The sequence below is a fragment of the Macaca mulatta genome, chromosome 1 (genome assembly GCF_049350105.2).
Source record: "Macaca mulatta isolate MMU2019108-1 chromosome 1, T2T-MMU8v2.0, whole genome shotgun sequence".
In the NCBI taxonomy this organism is placed as follows: domain Eukaryota; kingdom Metazoa; phylum Chordata; class Mammalia; order Primates; family Cercopithecidae; genus Macaca; species Macaca mulatta.
The window spans coordinates 232,625,980-232,643,361 of record NC_133406.1 but is presented as its reverse complement, the minus strand read 5'-3'; the positions used below and the strand labels follow the sequence as shown (position 1 = coordinate 232,643,361).

Sequence of the window (17,382 nt, the reverse complement as noted above, 5' to 3'; positions counted from 1 at the left end):
GGCTGGGCACGGTGGCTCACACCTGTAATTCCAGCACTTTGGGAAGCCGAGGCTGGTGGATCACTTGAGCCCAGGAGTTTGAAACCAGCCTGGGCAACATAGTGAGACCCCTGTGTCTACAAATAATAATAATAATAATAAAATAAACAAAATTAGCCAGGCATGGTGTCATGTGCCTAGGTCCCAGCTACTGGGACCTGTTTCTGTTGAAAGAAAGAAAGAAAAGAAAGAAAGAAAGAAAAAGAAAGAAAGAAAGAAAGAAAGAAAGAAAGAAAGAAAGAAAGAAAAGAAAAAGAAAGAAGGAAGGAAAGAAGGAAGGAAAGAAAGAAAGAAAGAGAGAAAGAAAGAAAGAAAGCGAGAAAGAAAGAAAGAGAGAGAAAAGAAAAGAGCTATCAAGCCACAAAAAATTGTGGAGGAACCTGAAACATATTGCTAGGTAAATGAGCCAGTCGGAAAAGGTTATACACTGTATGATTTCAACTATATGACACTCTGGAAAAAGCAAAGTGATAGAAACAGCAAAAAAGATTGGTGGTTGCCAGGGACCAGGGAGTGAGGGAGAGGGCAGAGATGACCAAATGGAGCACAGGAGCTTTAGGGCAGTGAAACTATTATTTGGTGCTACACTATAATGGTGGATCCTTGTCATTGTACATTTATCAAACCCATATAATGTGTAATACAAGGAGAGAATCGTCATGTAAACTACGAGCTTAGTCGTAACGAATCGGTATAGGCTCAGCAAGTGTAACGAGTGTACACCCTTATTTAAGATGAAAGTGGGCGCGGTGGCTCATGCCAGTAATCCCAGCACTTTGGGAGGCTGAGGTTGGTGGATCACTTGAGGTCAGGTTGACCAGCCTGGCCAACATGGTGAAACCCCCTCTCTACTAAATATACAAAAATTAGCTGGGTGTGGTGGTGTGCACCTGTAGTCCCAGATACTTGGGAGACTGAGGCAGGAGAACCCAGGAGGCGGAAGTTGCAGTGAGCTGAAGTCACGCCACTGCACTGCAGCCTAGATGACAGAGTGAGACTCTGTCTCAAAAAAAAAAAAAAGGTTAATAACAGGAGAAAGTGTCTACAGGGAGAAGAGGCGCACATGGGAGCTCTGTGTTTTCTGTTTCATGTTCCTATAAACCTAAAACTCCTCAACGAAATAAAAAGCTCCATTTAAAAAATCAGGACCTTCGTACCAAAAAAACATTAAAATAAGAATGAAGTGACAAGTGCAATTTAAGTCAGGAACTTGTTAGGTGAAAGTACTGAGGTGGAAAAACAAACCTTTATTCTGAATTCTCTGAGAAGCAGATCAAAGGAGGGATGAGTTACATACGGCACATTGTCTACGGAAAGGAAATAGACCTGTTTTTCAGGAGAGACAGGCCAACTCCGAGATGAATGTGTCCCACAGTTTGTTGTTGTCATTGTTTATTTTAGAGACAGGGTCTCTTTCAGTCACCCAGGCTGGAGTGCAGTGGCACAATCTCCGTTCACTGCAACCTCTACCCCCCAGGTTCAAGCGATCTTTCCGCCTCACGCGCCTGAATAGCTGGGACTACAGGCACCCACCACCGCAGGGATGGGGTTTCACCATGTTGCCCAGTCTGATTTTGAACTCCTGAGCTCAAGCGATCCATCCTCCCGCCTCAGCCTCTCAAAGTGCTGGGATTATAGGTGTGAGCCACCAGGTCTGGCCAGTTTTTATTTCTAAGGGAGAAATAGCATAATGGGTGATGAGCCTGATTGTGCTGTTGCTGTAAGTTCTACACATTACCTTAACAATCCAGGTTTCAAAAACCCATGGGGGCTTGATGCTACATTTTAGCTCATCAGGACAGGTCTGTGCTGCGCACCGAGTGGAGTACACAGATATCTTTCTTCAGGATCAGTGCTTATGGTTTCATTTTAGGAATATCTATTTGCCTCTCAACTTTAAAGTTGAGTCAAGGCTGGGCCAGATGTGTTTTGTCTGCTTCTATACTCCTGACTTGTTCACTTTTCCTTTAAAACGCTGCTTTCAGGCCAGGTGTGGTGATTTATGCCTGTCATCCCAGCATTTTGATAGGCCGAGGCAGGTGAACTGCTTGAGGTCAGGTGTTCGAGACCAGCCTGACCAACATAGTGAAACCCCATTTCTACTAAAAATACAAAAAAAAAAAATTAGCCAGGCATGGTGGCATGTGCCTTTAACCCCAGCTACTAGGGAGGCGGAGGCAGGAGAATCACTTGAACTCGGAAGGTGGAGGTTGCAGTGAGCGGAGATCACCCCACCGCACTCCAGCCTGGCTGACAGAGCGAGACTCCACCACACACACACACACACACACACACACACACACACACACAAATGGTGGGGGTGCTGCTTTCACAAATCACTGCGTAAGCAGTGTGCTTATTGTGATAGATTTTAAAACTTACAATCTTCTTGTTCGTTTTTTTGTATTAGCAAAGGAAAACATGAAACCACACGTTAGAATTCAGGGGGCTTTCCCTGGAGTGTCTGTCCTTTACAGTTGAAGAGGCTCTGACAAATGTCAATGGTTTGCTCATGGGTACATGGCTAGTAGACACCAGAGCTGGCTCTAGGACGCATTGATGTCATTTAATTGATATATCTGACCCCGCTACTAGCACACAATTACTGCTCTGGGTGAGGCCGAATTTAGGGGCATTGGTCATCATGTTGGGGACATTTTCCCAAAGGAGATGACATGGCTGTCCTCAAGCAGGGAGCCCAACTGTGTCCGGAATTGCTTCCTTCCGGTGGGTTCTTGGTCTCACTGACTTCAAGAACGAAGCCACGGACCATTGCGGTGAGTGTTAGTTCTTAAAGATGGCGTGTCCGGAGTTTGTTCCTTCAGATGTTCAGATGTGTCCGGAGTTACTTCCTTCTGGTGGGTTCGCGGTCTCGCTGACTTCAGGAGTGAAGCCGCAGACCTTCGCAGTGAGTGTCACAGCTCTTAACGGTGGCACGTCTGGAGTTATTTGTTTCTACCAGTGGATTCGTTGGTTCGTTGTCTCCCTGGTTCAGGAGTGAAGCTGCAGACATTCCCGGTGAGTGTTACTGCTCATAGAGGTACTACGAACCCAAAGACTGAGCAGCAGCGAGATTTATTGCAAAGAACAAAGCTCTCTCTACCTGGAACACAACCCAACAGGGCTGCCCCAGCTGCCTCGGGTGGCCATTTCTTATTCCCTCATTTGGCCCCACCCACATCCTGCTGATTGGTTCACTTTACAGAGCACTGATTGGTCCATTTTACAGAGTGCTGATTGGTTCATTTTTACAGAGTGCTGATTGGTGCATTTACAAACCTTTAGCTAGACACAGAGCGCTGATAGGTGTTTTTGCAGAGTGATGACTGGTGTGTTTACAAACCTTTAGCTAGACACAGAGCAGTGATTGGTGTGTTTACAATCCTTTAGCTAGACAGAAAAGTTCTCCAAGTCCCCACCCGACCCGGAAGCCCAGCCGGCTTCACCTCTCACAATGGCTGTCCTGCTCACACAACCTGCCTACCTCTTGGGAAGATACCTCCTATTTGGACTTGCTGGTTTTTGTGCAGTCATGCAGAAAGCCCATTTTGCATGACGCCAGCTGAACTAGGAGCAGAGAGACATGTGCAACATTATAGATCTTTTATAGTTAAAAGGATGAGGAAATTCTGATCCCCTGACCCTCTCAACACCCTCCCCCCATCACCCAAAACAACCACCATGAAAGCGTTCTGCACTTCAGTGTAAAAGGTAAATCTTGTAACACTTGGCCTTGGCCTAAGTGCTGGGTGTCCAGAGCGGACAGAGGCACATGGCGACAGTCGTGACAGCAGATTCCTACTGCTAAGACCCCGGCCTTTGCGCTCTGTGGCCTGGGCTGATGGGTGGATGGGTGCCTTTACTTGCCTGATTGAGGAGAGCACCCACTGGGGGCCTTTTGGTTTGAAACATTTTTTGCAACTAAGGGGTGGTAAAGATGACGCTAGTTTAACTGATTTTAAGGCTAATTAATCAGTCATTTTTTTCTTTTTCTTTTTTCTTTTTCTTTTTTTTTTTTTTTAGACAGAGCCTCACACTATTGCCTGTGCTGGAGTGCAGTGGTGCGATCATGGCTCACTGCAGCATCAACCTCCTGGGCTCAAGCGATCTTCCTGCCTCAGCCTCCCAAGTAGCTGGGACTACAGGTGCCCAACACCATTGCCTGGATAATTTTTTTGTATTTTTTGTAGAGACAGGGTTTTGCCATGTTGCTCAGGCTAGTCTCAAACTCCTGGTCCCAAGTGATCCTCCTGCCTCAGTCTCCCAAAGTGCTGGATTTACCGCACCCAGCCAAATCAGCCTTCTAAAGAGCTTAATTTTCCATCACTGATTTGTGCTCTTTTACAGGAAGGTTGCAGACTCCGATGCTGATGCTGAAACCCCTTTCTAACCAGTAGCTCTAGAGTAAACAAACGCTTGGACTTTCTTCATCCCCTGAAGACAAAGAACTTGTTCATGAGCCTCTCCAGGCAGCTCGTGGTCTGAGCTGTCAGGAATGACGGATGAGTGGCTGCTTTTGCCGGGGGCCTCCGCGGCAGCTAAGGTAGCACTCACAAGACTGTCTACAGCATGGACTCAGTGTTCAGGTGTTCAGGGAGTTATTACTGGAGCAGCTCACTCTATCTTAAGGCAGACAGCCCTGGGCAAAGCGCAGCGGATAAACACAAATGACATCTTATGAAACCTAAGTTCATGTGAAATCCCAGATAATTCTGTTGTCAGAAGTGAAAATATATATTGCATTTTTATCTAAAAATAAAAATGAACGTGATGATCTTTCTGCTCTTTGAGATCTAGATTTCGAAAATCGTTTCTCAGATGAAGAAGGAAGCCATTTCTTTGTACTATATCTTGGAAGAAGATTTTTTTTAAAGGAAAGCTGTAGGTTATATATACAGTCAGAAGTTTGAAAAGATACATATATATATTTATTGAAAACTAGAAATGTTTTTGAAATAAGTTTTAAAAAGGAAAACAGAGTAAAAGGGGGGAAAGCAGTTAATTACGTAATACAATACGTATTAGATAGGGGGAAAACCACTCCATTTTTCTGATCCTAATCCTAGGAAGAAATTTCCTTGGAGAAATCTGCATCTTAGGCAGCTCTGGGAAGAACCCAAGGGCCCTCACTCCATCTTTAAAGAGCCCACCCTGGCATTCCCCAGTGGAATTTGCTGTGTTCGGGAAGTTTAAAAAATGTTTAAGACAATGTGGATTTTGCAATGAGATTTACCCATAATTAACTCATGAGTCGCTTCTTTTGTGTTCCACTCTACCTCTGCTTTGTGGTTCCTGGAAGTCCCTGAAGAACCGGAGCTGAAGGTACAGGGCCCACGTTTGCCCAATCCCAGGCTGCAACAATTGGTTTCAGTCACCGCCTCTCTTGGAATGTGGTTTGGAGGTGGAGGAGAGGGAGGAGGCAGGAGGCCAGTGGAGCACCGCGAAGCAAAGCAACTTTCTTCTCCAAAGAAGTACTCCTCTTTTTGGTCACTCCTTTTCTGTTTTTGTCTTTGAGACAGGGTCTCGCTCTGCTGCCCAGGCTGCAGGGCTGTGGTGCAGTCACAGCACGCTACAGCCTCAACTTTCTGGGCTCAGGCCATCCTCTCACCTCAGCCTCCCCAGTAGCTGGGACCACAGGTATGAGCCACCACACCTGGCTAATTTTCTTGGTCACTCCTACCTGCGTCCCTGCTGCCTTCAGAGTGACTGCCTCTCTTCGCCTTTCTCTTGGTTCGCCTTACTGCCTCAGTTTCCCCCAGCCCCAATCCTTTATGCCCAGGCCTTCCAACCAGCACAGTTGATGTAGACATTTTGTCTTAAACACTGGGGGTTGAATAATGGAGGAATCTTGTCTGGAGGGGAGGTTTCTCTCTAGCGGAGGGGGCTTCCCTCTGTTCTCCCAGTTCCAGGACGCCTTTCTACCAGTCCTATGCTGTTCTCAGATTAACCAAGAAGCCTCTGGTTGGATGACTGGGTTAGGAATCCCCAGTTTGTTGGCAAGGTGGTGACTGGTTGACACAAATTCTTGGCTGGGCGCAGTGGCTCATGCCTGTAATCCCAGCACTTTGGGAGGCTGAGGTGGGTGGATCACTTGAGGCCAGGAGTTTGAGACCCGCCTGGCCAACATGGCAAAACCCTGTCTCTACTAAAAATACAAAAATTAGCTGCACGTGGTTGCGGGCGCCTGTAATCCCAGGTACTCTGGAGGCTGAGGCAGGAGAATCACTTGAACCCAGGAGGCGAAGGTTGCAGTGAGCTGAGATTGTGCTACTGCGTTCTGAGACTCCGTCTCAGAAAAAAACAAAACAAAACAAAAAACACACAAATTCTCGGTATACTTGGTGTGGTACTGTGGGAAATAGATACTTGGTCTCTATCTGTGTTCCTAGCACAAGCTCCTAAAGTTCTTGAAATTGTCAGTGTGATAAGAGTGTTTTTTGTATGCTAGTGAGATTACTGATGACTGGGGGCCCCTACAAAGCTTCAGGATGACTTGCTGGCCGCCAGGAAGACCAAGGAAGGATTAGAGGGTTAGAGCTTTCACTGCTTCCTCCACCATTGGGCCAATCACCAATGGCCAACGATTTCATCAGTCATGCCTGTGTAATGAACCTGCATAAAAATCCTAAAGTTTCTAGCCTGGTGAACGGGGTGGCGGTGCTGGGAGGGGAGCTCCGAGACCCCCTCCCCACACCTTCCCCTGTGCATCTCTTCCATTTGGCTGTGCCTGTGATGAATCCTTGGCGATGAACTAGTAATGCTAAGTAAAAGGCTTTCTCTTTCTGTGAGACATTCTAACAAATCATTGAGCCTGAGCAGGGGCTTGTGGGAGCCCCCAGTTTCCAGTCAGTCAGTCAAAAGTACAGGTGGCCTGGGACTTTCGCCAGGTGTCTGGACTGAGGGTGGTCTCGTACCACCGAGCCCCTCACCTGTGAAGTCTGCTGCTAACCCTGGGAAGTTAGTGTGAGGACTGAGTTGCAAAGTTGGAGACACAGTTGGTATGTGGGAAAAGAAACCACACTTTGCTGTCAGAGGCAGCGTGAGTAAAAACAGTTCACTTGGCAATTGCATTCTTATATTTCTTCTGCTTTAATAATTTATTATATGTAATTTATTATTACTCAGTAATGTGAATCCATCTAGAAAAAGAGTTTCTGGGCTGGGTGCAGTGGCTCATGCCTGTAATCCCAGCATTTTGGAAGGGTGAGACAGGAGGATCACTTGAGGCCAGGAAGTCAAGACCAGCCTGGGCAACATAGTGAGACCCTGTATCTAAAAAAAAAAAAAAGAAGAAGAAGAGGAAGGAGGAGGAGGAGGAGGAAAAAGAAGAAGAAGAGGAAGAAGAAGGAGAAGGAAGAGGAAGAAGTGGAAGAAGAGAACAAGAAAGAGGAGGAGGAAGAGGAAGAAGAAGGAGGAGGAGGAGGAAGAGGAAGAGGAGGAAGAAGAAGGAGGAAGAGGAGGAGAAGGAGAAGGAGCAGGAGGAGGAGAAGGAGGAGAAAGAAAAAAGAAGAAGAAAGAAGAAAGGAAGAAGAAAAGGAGGAGAAGGTGGAGAAGGAGAAGAAGGAGTTTCTGAATGTACATTGACCAAACCTTGGGACCTATGAGTTTTCATCAAGACACTCTACAGGAGACCTGGCCTGCAACAGCCAAGCAGACTGCCGGGTTCCCAGTCATGGTGGTGTGAATACCAGGCTCGGGATACTTAAGGAACTTGCCCCACATTACGTAGGAAATGGTAGCACTGAGATGAAGACCCAGGTCCCTGGTTGCTTATCTGTGTTCTTTGCACATATTGCTGCTCAGAAGAACACGGGACCCCAGGAAAGCCTGGGCTTTTTGGGAGATAAAAATTTTCCAATGACACTTTGTATCATTACCTGTGCCATACAAATTACAGACAGGTATTTTCAACCCTAAAATTATCCTTCCCTGACTCCACATCCTTCTGGGCTTGGAGAGTGAGGACCTTCAAGAGAAGCTCCTGGGGCAACAACGATGGAAGTTGTCTGTGGGATGGGCTTGAGAACAGCCTTGCAGAAATCAGCACACCCAGTGTGGTTGGTGAGAAACGGACACGTGGTCCCAACACCCCCAGAAGAGCGCCCAAGTGACTTCAAGGGCTAGGGATGCAAAAAAACTTCAGATTTGATCAGTGAGGACAAAGAGCCTAACATTTGACAACTGGAGGCCCCAGTGGATTCTTTGGACATCATCACAGGAGCCATAGAGGTGGGGGGCCATGCTCTGGACCTGGTGGGACAGGTCAATCTTAGCAGTGGACAGGAAGGACAGGATTTTGGACCAGTGTGTGCATTTCTGTCCAAGATGCCAAATCCACCTCCCCGAATCCAGATTCCACCCAGGATAAGGAAAGAAGGGGCGGGTGAGATGGGGAAAATCCCAAATTGACCAGAGGCCCTGGTTACACAAAATAAGTGGAATGTAAACCGGTTGTCCAACTGACTTTGATTATCTAAGGTTTTCTGTTACCAAAGGGTGATGTCAACAGAGTAATGAGTTCAATTATAGAGAAATAGACAACATTATTGTGTCAGCCAGGGTTCTCCAGAAAGACAGAACCTAGAGGATATATTTATTAAGAGATGTCCTTTGAGGAATTGACTTGTGTGATTGTAGGGGCTGTGTGGTCTGAAATCTGTGGGACAGACCAGCAGGCTGGAAATTCAGGTGGGAGCTGATGCTGGAGAGTTTTGTTTTGTTTGTTTAGTTTTGGTTTTGGTTTGGGGATTTTTTGGAGACTGGGTCTCACTCCTGTTGCCCAGGCTAGAGTGCAGTGGGAGCAATCACAGCTCACTGCAGCCTTGACTGCCTGGACTCAGGTGATCCTCCCACCTCAGTCTCCTGAGTAGCTGGGATTACAGGGATCGGCCACCACGCTCGGCTATTTTTTTTGTATTATTAGTAAAGACGGACTTTCTCCATATTGCCCAGGCTGGTCTAAAACTTCCAAGCTCAAGCAATCTTCCCTCCTTGGCCTCCCAAAGTGCAGGGATTACAGGCATGAGCCACTGTTTCTGTCCCATTTGTTTTGGGTTTTTAATGTGGTCTTAGTCCATCCAGGCTGCTATAATAAAATACCATAAACTGGGAGGCTTATCAACAATGGAAATTTCTTTCTTTCAGTTCTGGAGGCTGACAAGTCCAAGGGCAAGGCAGATCTGGTGTCTGGGGAGGGCCCACGTTTGACTCATGGGTGGCACCTTCTTGCTGCATCCTCATATGGTAGACGGGCCAAATGTGCTCCCGTGGGTCTCTTTGATAAGACCGCTGATCCTGTTCGTGAAGGCTCCACCCTTATGATGTAATCACCTCCCTAGGCCCCACCTCCTAAAACCATCCCCTTGGGGGTTAGGATTTCAACAGATGAATTTTGCAGAGGACACAAACATTCTAACCACAGCAATGATAAAATACACATATTGTAAATTTTACAATTTTCATCATTTGTAAATCTAATGTTTGGAGGCATTAAGTCCACTCACGTTGTTGTGCAATCATCACCACCATCCATTTTCAGAACTTTTCAACTTTTCCAGCTGAAACTCTGTACCAAATAAACACGAACTCCCCACTTTTCTCCCACTGTCCTGGCCCATCATAATCACGGATGCTGCTGTCTAGAGGCAGTTTTTGTTTTTGTTTTCTGAGACGGAGTTTCACTCTTGTTGCCCAGGCTGGAGTGCAGTGGTACGATCTTGGCTCACTGCAGCCTGCACCTGCCAGGTTCAAGCTATTCTCCTGCCTCAGCCTCCCGAGTAGCTAGGATTACAGGGATGTGCCACCACATCAGGCTAATTTTGTATTTTTAGTAGAGATAAGGTTTCTCCATGTTGGTCAGGCTGGTCTCAAACTCTGACCTTAGGTGATCCACCTGCCTCGGCTTCCCAAAGTGCTGGGATTACAGGCATAAGCCACCGCGGCCCAGCCAGTTTTTGCTCTTTTTTTTTTTTCTGACAGTCTCGCTCTTTCACCAGGTTGGAGTGCAGTGGCATAATCTTGGCTCACTGCAACCTCCATCTCCTGGGTTCAAGCAATTCTTCTGCCTCAGCCTCCTGAGTAGCTGGGACTACAGGCACCCGCCACCACGCCCAGTTAATTTTTATATTTTTAGTAGAGACGGGGTTTCACCATCCTGGCCAGACTAGTCTTGAACTCCTGACCTCAGGTGATCCACACACCTCAGCCTCCCAAAATGCTGAGATTACAGGCGTGAGCCACCGAGCCCAGCCTCTACCTCCTGCCTTTAATTCCTTCTCCTCGTTTGAAAAATGGGGTTGCTTCTATTTGATCATCCTTATCAGTGTTTCTGCCTCAGCTTACAAACAGCTGGTGACATCCTCTATCCTAACAAGGATGGTGACCATCCTCCATCCCACCACCCTGCTCCTGTTAACGTCACCTGCTCCGGCTCACATCGCCTGCCAGCTTCTCCTTCCTCCTGGTGCTTGGTGGCTTGAAAGCAGCATCTGCCATTGCTGGGCTCTGCCTCCACCTCCCGTTCACTTCTCAGGCTCCATGGTGGCAGGGGGGTGGTCAGGTTTGGGGTGGCCTCTCATCTCTAAAGCCCACGGCTCATTCTTGGACGCCTCCTGCTTGACGTCCCTGTGATATCTGATGCCCCCTCCTCGAGCCCTCTCTCCCCTGGGTTCTTTCCTGGCTCTGCGACCATTGTCACTTTCTCCTGCCTCCATTTCTTCTTTTCCCTTTCCTTACCCCTTAAAGGTAGATGTTCTCAAGGTATCCCCTTTAGCCCCCTACAGTTCTGCTGTTGTCTGCTCTACTGGTCGGTCTCATGGTTCTACTTGACCAACACACTGATTGCTTTCAGATCTGTGTCTCTAGACCCGGTCTCTCTCCTCTCCTGGACTCCTCTTCCTACATAGCTCCCCGCTGCCTGGTGATGCCGAGCTCCACCTGCACCTCCCTCGGGAGCCTCATTGTCTGTCTGTAGTGCGATGTGTTGTTATTATCTTCCTCATCCTAGGCAGAAGCCTCCCCCTCGGGCTCCTGGACTCGGTCATCAGTGTGCACCAGTCACTCATCTAAGACCATCTGGGCCTTCTCTCTTTCCCTTACACTCTCGACTAATGAGTCACCAAGTTTACTGATTCTTCTACCTGAACAGCACCAGGACCTTCCCGTCCCTCCCTCCACTGGTGCCCAAGTCCAGGCTTTCCCGTCCCTCCTGTGATATTACAACAGCCACCTGGCTGTCACCTTCAGCCTTCCATAAAAGCATTTGTGATGACGTTTCTTCCATGCAGAGACCTTTTTTTATACTCATAAAATAGGGAGTACTCTTTATCATCAATTCTTTTTAACATAAACAGTAAAATTTTATTGGAAATATATATATTTTTTCTTCCTGCTTAGACTTTTGACGTCCCCTTCCCATTGCCTGGAGGACCAAGTCCAAGCCCCTTAGCATGACCTCTAAGACCACAGAATCCCCGTGGTACCTTCCGACTTGGGGCTCCTTTCGTTAACCCAGGGCTTGCAACTATGGGTCTCAGCCTGTTTAAGGAAAGAAAAACCCAAAGAGTTAAAAAATTGAGATATAGTTCACATGTCATAGAATTCACACTTTTTTTTTTTTTAAGACAGAGTCTTGCTCTGCTGCCCAGGCTAGAGTGCAGTGGTGCAGTCATAACTCACTACAGCCTCAACCTCAAGGGATCCTCCCACCTCAGCCTCCCAGGTAGCTGGGACTACAGGCAAATGCCATGACACCTAGCTAATTTGGGGGGGTTTTGAAAAAATTTTTTATAGAGATTGGATTTTGCCATATTCCCCAGGCTGGTCTCAAACTCCCGGGTCAAATGATTCTCCTGCCTTGGCTTCCCAAAGTGCTGAGATTTTAAGTATGAGCCACCATGCCCGGTCCACACTTTTACTCTATTTTGTTATGCTTTTGAAGTATGTAATTTAGTGACTTTTAGTATATTCATGGAGCTGTGCAACCATCATCACTATCTAATTGCAGAACATTTCATCACCCCAGGAGGAAATGCTGTACCCACCAGCAGCCACCCTCCGTATGCCCACAACCACATCAACCCAAGGCAACCACTGACCCACTTTCTGACTCTGTGGATTTGCCTGTTTTGGACATTTCTCATACATGGAATCATACGATTTGTGGTCTCTTGTGCTTGGTTTCTCTCACTCAGCAGAGTGTTTTCAAGATTCACCTATATTGTAGCATGTGTCAGAATTTCATCTCTTTTTACAGCTGAATAATGTTCCATTTCATGGAGAGACCACATTGTACTCATCCGTTCATTTATCACTTGATGGATCTTTGGGAGGTTTCCACTTTTTGGCTCTTCGGAATATTCTGCTATAAACATTCATGTACAAATTTTTGTGTGGACATATGTTTTCAATTATCTTGGATATATATACCCCACAGTGGGACTGCTGGGTACGATAACACAAGGTTTAACTTTTTGAGGAACTGCCAGACTGTTTTACACAGTGGCTGCTCCATTTTCTATTCCTACCAGCAATGTATGAGGGTTCCAATTTCTCCACATCCTCACCAACACTTACTATTATTTGACTTTTTAATTATACTCGTCCTAGAGGGTGTGTCTTTGCTTTTTATTTTTGTATGGCCTTTGAGCTAAGAATGTTTTTACTTTTTAAAAGGGTTGTAAAACACACACACACACCAAGAATATGTGTTAGAGTTCACATGTGGGCCACAAAGTCTAAAATATTTGCTATCTGACCCTTTAAATGAGACCATCCCAGCTCTCCTCTAATCCAGAGGAAAAGAAAATCACGTTCCACTTTACTCTTTTCTCACCTGGTTCCTCTACTGTGAATGCCTGGCTTTCCCTTTTCTGCCTGTTTGCTGCCTTCTCCCTAAGGCCCAGATGAAATCTCATTTCCTTGGGGAAAAGTTTCTTGGTTCCCTTCACATTCCCAATTGCATTTCCATTGTTTTGTGAATGTTCTCTTATATCAGATCATAGCATTCATGTTCATGTTTTTACCCCTAGAGTTCATCTGAGACAAAACATTCTGTTTTTACCCCTACAGTCTACTGGGAACAGTAGCAATTAGGTTTCGTTTTTTTTTTTTTTTTTTTTTTTTTTTTTTCATCTCTCTGTGCTAAGTCTTGTGCTGAGCACAGGACATGCTTGTTAAATTAAGGAGGACACAGAACGATAAGATAGACTGGAAGATAGTCTGTCTTTTCAGGAAGCTTAAGATATAGTTAGAGGGGCTGGACACAGTGGCTCATGCCTGTAATCCCAGCACTTTGGGAGACCGAGGCAGAAGGATCACCTGAGGTCAAGAGTTCGAGACCAGCCTGGCCAACATGGAGAAACCCCGTCTCTACTAAAAATACAAAAAAATTAGCTGGACATGGTGGTGGGTGCCTGTAATCCCAGCTACTTGGGAGGCTGAGGCAGGAGAATTGCTTGAACACAGGAGGTGGAGGTTGCTGTAAGCTAGAGGCACACAACTTACATCACAAGACTGTGGGGAGCTGCAGAATCATTATTTGAGCAGCATTTATTATCATGTTTTATTATCATTATTGCTTATTATCATTATTATCAACCATTATTCAAGTACGTACTTGTGCCCAACACTGTGCCAGGCACCAGAGGCACAATTGTGAGCAAGAAAGAAGTCATTGTGTTGAACTAAACAAGCTGCTGCAGCCTTAACCGTCCCTTTGATTTTTCCCATTTGAAAATGTTTACTTTTGTCATCATAAGAAACAGCATATGTACATTGTAGGGAATTTAAAATATAATAGACACAAAGTTGCATTAACACTTTGGATTATTGATATATATACTTAATTGCTTTCCACTGAGCTGATGCTAATCTATCTTCTTATCAACATATTACCTCTGCACAAACTCTGGCATTTTCTTTGGTTTTTCAAGAAAAAGTTGAAATAATTTTACAAATCCTGGTCCATATATATTATAGATAACATGAAAATTGGTAATTAGAGAAGAAGATCACAAACAATTTCACTTTTTTTTTTTTTTTTTTGAGACGGAGTCTCGCTCTGTTGCCCAGGCTGGAGTGCAGTGCCACAATCTCCACTTACTGCAAGCTCTGCCTCCCGGGTTCTCCCCATTCTCCTACCTCAGCCTCCCGAGTGGCTGGGATTACAGGCGCCCGCCAGCATGCCTGGCTAAATTTTTGCATTTTTAGTAGAGATGGAGTCTCACCGTGTCAGCCAGGATGGTCTCGATCTCCTGACCTCGTGATCCACCCACCTCGGCCTCCCAAAGTGCTGGGATTACAGGCATGAGTCACCACAATTTCACCTTTTATGATCAGTGATAACTTATTAAGTTGATTGACTTCTACACATCTTTGAGATATAATTCACATACCATAAAACTCACCATTTAAAGCATAAAACTCGATGGTCTTTAGCATATTCACAGGGTTATGCAACTGTTATAACAAAAAGTTTAGATTTTCATCATCCCCAAGAGAAACCCTGGTGTCCTTTAGCAGTGACTCTATAACTTCACCCCGACCCACCACACTAGCTTTATGCAACTACTAACCTATTTTCTGCCTCTGTAGATTTGCATATTCTGGACACGTGGTGTAAATGGAATTATATAATACGTAGTCTTTTTTTTTTTTTGAGACAGAGTCTCGCTCTATTACCCGGGCTGTAGTGCAGTGGTGCGATTTCAGCTCACTGCAAGGTCTGCCTCCTGGGTTCACATCTTCTCCTGCCTCAGCCTCCCAAGTAGCTGGGACTACAGGCACCTGCCACCACGCCTGACTAATTTTTTTGTACTTTTTTAGTAGAGACAGGGTTTCACCATGTTAGCCAGGATGGTCTCGATTTCCTGACCTCATGATCTGCCTGCCTCAGCCTCCCAAAGTGCTGGAATTACAGGCATGAGCCACCACGCCAGGCAATATGTAGTCTTTCGTGACTAATTTCACTCAGCATAATGTTTCAATGTTCCTCTATGTGATAGCATGTGTCAGCACTGCGTTTTCTTGTTAAGTGATATTCCATTGTATAGATATGCTACACTTTTTCTATGTATTCATCAGCTCATAGACATTTGGGTTTTCTACTTTTTCTCAGCCATCCCTTTGAATGCCAGTGTCCATTCAACCACTCGGCTGGCCAAGGAGGCCCCATCTTCTTCCAGCCTGGAGAGCTCCCTCCCTGGTGATGACGTTTGGACGCTGTCGTTCCTAAACTGACAGCACTGCGTGTGATGGCATGGACACTGTGGTAGTCACTAGAGTTCTTTAACAAATTGTCATGGCCCTTTTTTTTTTTTTTTGGCAGTGTCTTGCTCTGTCACCCTGGCTCAAGTGCAATGGCACGATCGTGGCTCAGTGCAGCCCCAAACTCCTTGGCTCAAGTAATGCTCTTACTTCAGCCTACTGAGCAGAAAGGTAAGACTACAGGCATGTGCACCCCACGCAGCTTTTTTTTTTTTTTTTTTGAGATGGAGTCTTGCTATGTCACCCAGGCTGGGGTGCAATGGCTCGATCTCGGCTCACTGCAACCTCCACCTCCCGGGTTCAAGCGATTCTCCTGCCTCAGCCTCCCGAGTAGCTGGGACTACAAGTGTCCGCCACCACACCTGGCTAACTTTTTGTATTTTTAGTACAGACGGGATTTCACCATGTTAGCCAGGATGGTCTCGATCTCCTGACTGCGTGATCTGCCTGCCTTGGCCTCTCAGCTAATTTTTTTATTTTGTAGAGATGAGGTCTCACTTTGTTGCCCCGGCTGGTCTTGAACTCCCCTCCTCAAGCCATCCTCCTGCCTCGGCCTCTCAAAGCCTGCTGGGGATTAAGGCATGAGCCACTGTGCCCAGCTGGGCTCTTCTCTAAGTTTTCATAGAATTGCACTCCCCCACCCCCTTTGTAGTTGGGGTGGCCGTTTGACTTACTTTGACCAAAGCAATCTGAGTGCAAGTGATGTCTGTCGCTTGGGTGGAAGCTTGTTGTGATTTGGCTCTGTGTTCCCACCCAAATCTCATTGTAATCCCCAGGTGTCAAGGGAGGGACCTGGTGGGAGGTGATTGGATCATGGGGGTGGTGTCCCCCATGCTATTCTCATGGTAGTGAGGGAGTTCTCATGAGATCTGACGGTTTTATAATGGCAGTTTCCCCCACTCTTTCCTCCCTCCTGCCACCTTGTGAAGAAGGTGCCTGCTTCCCCTTCAGCTTCCGCCATGATTGTAAGTTTCCTGAGGCCTCTCCAGCCATGCGGAAGTGTGAGTCAATCAAACTTCTGTCCTTTATAAATGACCCAGTCTCGGGCATTTTTTTAATAGCAGTGTGAGAACAGATGAACACAAAGCTCTAAGAGCCAGCGTGCATTTTGTCCTGTTTTCTTCCCCATACTGCAGTGGCCGTGCGAGTGTATGACAGATAAAGCCTCCCTCTGCCTGGATGACTCTGCCCATGAGAACCTTCTGGATCATATTGGACAGACCATGTAGAGCTTCAAGGTTGTGTGGGCCCATGCCTGCTCTAGCTTGTCTCAACCAACAGTTCTACGGGAGTTCACTCAAGACAGGATCTGGAGTGGCTGCTGCAGGGGGTGGGGTTGACCCAGGACCTGAGGATGAGAGGACGGGGTAGGCAGAGGGTGGAGGGAGGGTGGGGGCCAGAAACAATTAGAGTCGGGTACCTGCCGCCCCCTGGAAAACTTTAACTGAGATGGCTACTTGCAAAGATTACAATCCCACTCAGCTTTTCTTCCAGGGGTAAAACTGCTTCAAAAGTAACCATTACTCAATCTACCTCTCCAGGGAGAAATTACATTATTGAGCATTTCATTATAGTTCTTGGGTGAATTTGGATTTATCATTCTGTGTCTTATGTTTCTTTGAAGTGAATCCAGCAGTAACATATCCCTGCTCTTTTCGGATCACACAATGATCCAATTCTGGGGCGCAAGTGACAGAAAAGACAGCTGGTGTGTTTTCGGCACAACTCCAGCGTAGCAATAATGGCCAAGGCCTCTCAGAGGGAATTATGTCCTTGTCCAAAGAGCCACCTTTGAGATGGGGGGAACGGTGTCATCCTATCTTCTGCATGTCCAAGTGCTCACCCGTGAAGCCAGACTAGAGACTGAAAAGCACTCCACACCTGGGCATGGTGGCTCATGACTGTAATTCCAACACTTTTGGAGCCTGAGGCTGGTGGATTACTTGAGTCCAGGAGTTCGAGACAAGCCTGGGAAATCAGCGAAACTCTGTCTCCATTTAAATCATTATTTGTATATATAAAATAAAAAAGCACTCCACATCCCTTTATTGCTGGAGATCACACTGTTTTCTGTAACTT

General features: G+C 46.3%; 1 long non-coding RNA gene across 1 annotated transcript in view; it reads left to right on the top strand.

The window, feature by feature from the left end:
• The window catches only part of LOC144336610 (uncharacterized), a 175,504-nt gene extending 158,138 nt beyond the window's left edge, over positions 1 to 17,366 (top strand). The window contains exons 4-6 of the long non-coding RNA XR_013408577.1: positions 15,365 to 15,474; positions 16,233 to 16,304; positions 16,440 to 17,366. This is a non-coding gene — a long non-coding RNA (uncharacterized LOC144336610). The remainder of the gene's footprint in view (positions 1 to 15,364; positions 15,475 to 16,232; positions 16,305 to 16,439) is intronic.
• Positions 17,367 to 17,382: the final 16 nt, after the last annotated feature.